This window comes from Dasypus novemcinctus, chromosome 11, assembly GCF_030445035.2.
Source record: "Dasypus novemcinctus isolate mDasNov1 chromosome 11, mDasNov1.1.hap2, whole genome shotgun sequence".
Classification (NCBI taxonomy): Eukaryota; Metazoa; Chordata; class Mammalia; order Cingulata; family Dasypodidae; genus Dasypus; species Dasypus novemcinctus.
Genome location: NC_080683.1, coordinates 49,365,592 through 49,371,491, shown reverse-complemented (window position 1 = coordinate 49,371,491; position 5,900 = coordinate 49,365,592).

The following is a 5,900-nucleotide window of genomic DNA, read 5'->3' as shown; positions in this document are numbered from 1 at the left end:
TTTTTATACTCAGGCCCTTGGGTAATCCTCTTCTCTTGAGTGTAGATGGGACCTGTGTCTTGTTTCTAAACAATATGGCAAAAGTGATGAAATATCACATCCATGATTATATTCCATAAGACCATAACAACTGCTTGTTAAGAGACACTTTCTCCTGCTGTCTTTGATGAAATAAGTGGCATGTTGGGGAGGTCCATGGGGCAAGGAACTGAGGGAAGCCTCTGGTTTATAACCAGAAGGTAACTGAGCCCTTCAATCAAACAGTCTTCAAGGAACTAAATGCTGTCAGCAACCACACAAATTGGAAATGGTTTCATCCCCAACTAAACTTTCAGGTGAGAACCCAGTCATGGTGGACACTCAGCTTGTGACCTCACTGAGAACCTACTAAACACCTGGACTCCTGACCCCAGAAACTATGAAAAAATAAATTTTGTTTTGTTTTAAACTGCTAAATTTGTGTTAATATTGTTGTTAATATTGTTTTAAACTGCTAAATTTGTGTTAATATTGTTAATAGAAAACAAGCACAGTAATATTAACTATATTTCAGACACTAAGGAAATAGAATGAAATAAACATGTTCTCTAATTAAAGGACCTCACACTTCCTTGATAAGCAAATAATAAAAATAATATAAATTATAAAGTGAAGTCAGTGCCAAATTCTGAGAAGAATGGGACTGTTTTGTCTGCAGAAATTAAAGATGCCTTCATAGAGAAGGTAGATCTTGAAGAATAAATAAGGATCCAATGGAGAAGAAGATTGCTAACAACTTTTGGAGTGTCAGTTAAATAAAAATGGACTTACTTAAGATTCTCCTATGCATAGAAAAGGAACACTAACTTTTAAATAATGTGGTCTTTATGAAGGGACACTTGGTATGACAGGGAATGAGGAATTGTTTCAGGTGATGAAGAGTAACATTTCCTAAAATCAGCATTTTCCATGTTTTTTTTTTCTTGTTCTCTTTTCTTTAGTGCTCCCCCTTTTCTAAAAATTCACCACACACACTTATTTTCTTCTGCTCTTAACTCTACTCCCTGAATGTGCAAAAGAACACCAAATATCAGTTTTCCAGAGGGCTATTAAGGTCTCTGGGATGGATGGAGTATGATATGCTTGGGAATCATGGCAGGAGATGAGGGCAAGACGGGAACATCTCTTCCTCTCTTTCTAGCAGTTTGGACCTAACCTATCACATTGGAGAAGCAAGGCTTGGTAAATAATTAGAAGATGTTTATTAATCTTTTTACCAATATGTTTCTAGATTTACATATTTCTGACACTGTAACTTAGTAAGGAAAGCAAAAGTGGAAGCCTGTATTAGATTGACAGTCAGAGACTATAAGCTTCTGTTTAAAGCTTTTCAATTGAACCTCTCTAATATTAATGAAGTAGTGGGGTTTATTCACATTTCCTTTTCTCTTTGGACTTTTGTTTTGATACACAGCCTCATTTAATGCAAATTTTCACTTAGAAAGTGGTCACTTTCCTGTAAGTGTCCTCTTCTAGTATAGCCTTGAATATCAAGCCAAGAATATACTTCAGTTTTCAGGCAAAGAGTTGTTTTCTTCAACATGTTTATTTCCTTAGAAAAATTAAGTGATGAAATATTTAATGTGTCTGTGATCTGTTATTTCTTCAGCAAGTTCAGCATTATCAGGAGAATCGGTGAGTATTTGGTCAAGTCTGCATAGTCAGACATAGACATCACAGCCCCATGTATTTTTTTTTTAATTGACTTTGTAATAATATTACATTAAAAATATATATGTGAGGTCCCATTCAACCCCACCCCCCCACCCCCCTCTCCCCCCCCCCCCCCCCAACAACATTCGTTCCCATCATCATGACACATCCATTGGATTTGGTAAGTACATCTTTGGGCACCTCTGCACCTCATAGACAATGGTCCACATCATGGCCCATACTCTCCTCCATTCCGTCCAGTGGGCCCTGTGAGGATTTACAATGTCCAGTGATTACCTCTGAAGCACCATCCAGGGCAGCTCCATGTCCCAAAGACGCCTCCACCTCTCATCTCTTCCTGCCTATCCCCATACCCATCGTCCACCATGTCCACTTTTCCCAATCCAATGCCACCTCTTCTATGTGGACATTGGATTGGTTGTGTCCATTGCACCTCTATGTCAAGAGGAGGCTCAGATTCCACATGGATGCTGGATGCAATCCTCCCATTTTCAGTTGTAATCACTCTAGGCTCCATGGTATGGTGGTTGTCCTTCTTCAACTCCATCTATTTTGACATTATACTTTGGGATGATTTACACGCTTCAGGGGTCTTCTCTTTTCTGAAGACAACATAGAGCTGTGGTAATAGTGTATGTTAGTATAACCCACCAAGAGTGCTTTCATCAAAGCCCATTAAACCATCCTAAATCTTCCTCAGCATTGCTCTTTGAATACAAATTTGTTTTGCCATTTTTCAGCCTCCAAACTTCATGAGACTTTCATCATTTTCCTTTGGCTGACTGCAGAGACTACCTAGCACATCTTGCTATCTTCAATAACTCTTTTTTCCTGGCTCTACCAGATAGCAATCACATTGTATAATTACTCTTCTCCAAATCTTATTTACTAGTTCTACCTAGTATACAACAACCATAGCTCTTCTTTTAGATCAAAGTCAAATTTTTCACTCTATCAAGATCCTTTATCATCTAGCCCCATGATATCTTTATGATTGCAATTCAACTCCTTCTGTAACTATTCTAGAAACTTTGGCATGCCAGCTCAGTATCACCTATAATATGTTTCCCAGCTAGAAATTATATATTGTACGTATATGACAACTCTCCATTTTCACTACTTACTATTTGTCATATCTGTATGTTAAGTGCTTTTCCTATACTATCTCATTGAATTCTTATAATGCTATATAACATCGTTATTGTTCACTCTTTTCAGGTCAGTACAGAGATATCAAGAAATAACTTATCCAAGGCCACTCAGTTAATTTATGATGGATTTGGGATATAAAGGTGCCTGTTTGCTCTAGAAACTACTCTCCTAATGATTATCCCCAAAGGATTTGCTTTTTCTATAAGGCCTTCTCTTACTACCTTGATTTCTCTGTGACCTTTTCTCATAATTTGTTTCACCAGTTTCTGTTTAGACAATCTTTATAATATGATTATCTTCTTTCCTGTATTGACCTAGAATGACCATGAGTATCCAAAATGGATATGAGACCCTGCTGTAAGATCATACACTCATTTTTGGAAAATACTTATTCAACGTGTATTTGGGGCAAGTAGGGAAACTTACTAATGCAGAAAATATCCCTGACTTCTAGAAGTTTAGAGTAATAGAGAATATATATGAATTAAAAACCATTTAAGCATTTTACTTTATTTTTTGTAATTTTGGATAACATATAGAACAAATTAAGAAAAGAGAAGTGGGATTCTCTGAGGAGAAATTTAAAGGGAATTTCTTATACCCAAGACCCTAAGTAGTTCAATAAGAGAAACATTTGGAACTTTTTTTAACTAAGAAATATTCTAAGAATGAATGATACAATATATAGGAAGCTTCTGTTTTAGAAGAAAGCAGTGCAGTGTGTCTGTTAGAAGGGGATAGACCTAGGATTCAATCTTGGAGACTGCTTTTCACCAGCTTAATCCTGGTTAGTATATTGCTACATACATAATTTTTGTATCCTATTGCTGGGCTTTTCTAACTAGCATATAGACATAATTGATATCAGAGGTGAAAATGATGTGCACTTGTGATTGATCCATCTATTATAATCTGCAATTTGGACAGGGAAAACAGTCATATTCATAAATATGTGGGCATACAATTTTATTAGAGTCTTGCTGCTTTAAAATGAAAGTGAAAAGATTCGCTCCATATTTTAAAAATTATATTTCAGAAACGTTCACAATGCCTGTTAACAATAGCATCTGTTCTGCAACACCCACTCTGTCCTTGATGTCATACTGAATATGACATATCAAAAGAACAATTTGCTTCTGCCATTTGGAGATTTTCACCTCAATGAGGCAAAACCATTATATAAATCCCTTTCTTCTTTTTCAAAATGGGTTGGATGAAGCTGGCAAATATATTTGCACTTCTCAAATATTGGTGGACTCACTTGTTTACTGGCATTAGGTAATATCCAGAGTTATATCCATCTCACATAAATTTGGCATTGAATATGTAAGAGAGGGTAGACTTGGCTTCATGGATGTGGAGGGAGACAGCTATGAACAGAGCTGAAGAATCAGTGTTCTAGAAGGCCCAGGGAGGAGAGTAGGAGAGAGGAGGAAATGTAGCCACAGGGTAAACTTTGATTAGTGAAACATAAAAAATAGAATAAGGAATCATGTAATTTCTCAATATCATGAAAGGGATGCAGATTAATGAAGTCTCTAGAATCCGAGAATAATTAATTTAAATTTGCCATAGAGTTTGCAAGTTCTATGAGAAGACTCCAGCTCAAAGAACAGGTGAGAATAAGTATTTTGAAAATATCTTAAAAGCTTTGTTACTGTTTCAGATAGTCAACTTCTAGGATGTGCTCACTCCCTAAGGAAAAAGGGAAGTTCAAAAATATACCAAACAAGCTTGGCTAGGTCTTGAGAGAAGAAAGAAAAAAAGCAGGAAATTCAAGGAAAAAAATAAAATGGCAAAGAACTACTAAATAAAGGAAAAGAGGGGGTGGCAACTTCTATAATTACAAAGAGAAAACAAGAGAACGATGAGTAAGACTTGAGGATAAAATGTGAGAGATGGAAAGGACAATATTCATTTTATCTCAGCAGTGTATATTTACCACATAGCTCCTAAAGAACAATGGAAAAGAGTGATGGGAGGAGGCTCATTGTCAAACCTGACTAGGTGGGTGGAGAAGGCAGCCCAGAAGCACAACACAGAGGGGCCAATGCCTGGTCACCAAAGTTATACCTCCTCAGTTAAATGGGTCTATGTTTCCTTTGCCACTGAGTCTGAACTTTTTTTATTTTTATTTTTATTTTTTAACTTTGGGACAATTTTTATGGAATGACAACATAGAAAAGTAAAATATCTCATTGTTACAGTCTAAAAACTAATGCATTGACACTAATTATCATGAGTTAGGTGACAAACCAAGCCAAGAGTCTAGTTTTGAGGAAAAAAAATATAGTAATGACGTAAGAAATGGGCCAAGATCGAAAGAGATGAAGGATGAATGAAGTTTTGTGGCCAATAGGAATGGAAGATGGAGGAACTAGAAGAAAGGAAACCTACAAAGTCTTGTCTATCTCCTATGTTCTAAGAACTTTGCTCTATATATTCACAAACTGCTTCTTTATACACCTTGGATTCATTACACTCATTTTACTCATGAGGAAATAAGCAAAACACAAAATTCTTTGCCCTCCTTCACACACACAGTGGCTTCATGCCTCTGACTTTTCACACATGCTTTTTCTGCAATAAATGCCTTTGCCCCTTTTCTTGACAAAATCCTGTCTTTAAAGCCCTGCTCAGGCTTAATTTTCTCTATGCACATTTTCGTAAGCAGTTACCTTTACCACTACCTTCAGTTAATTAAAGTTCATGCCCAGGTCATGACCAACATAAGGAAGGGTGACAATCTCTGTCCGGGCTTCCACAGAGAGGGACTCATTTCTAGAGCATCTTCTATGGACAAGTTGCTACACGGAATACTTTTATTCATCCTCCTGCCAGTAAGGCACTATTCATCATATTTTTGTACATGAAGAAAGAAAGAGCTGGAGAGAAATTAAGTAACTTGTCCAATATAAAGAGAAGGTTAATGTGTAGGAGGACTAGGATTCTAGCCCTAATTTCTTCCTATCTCCCTTCAAAGTATAACACTGTTTCTATTATTAATATTAATCCATTATTTGCATAATACTTCC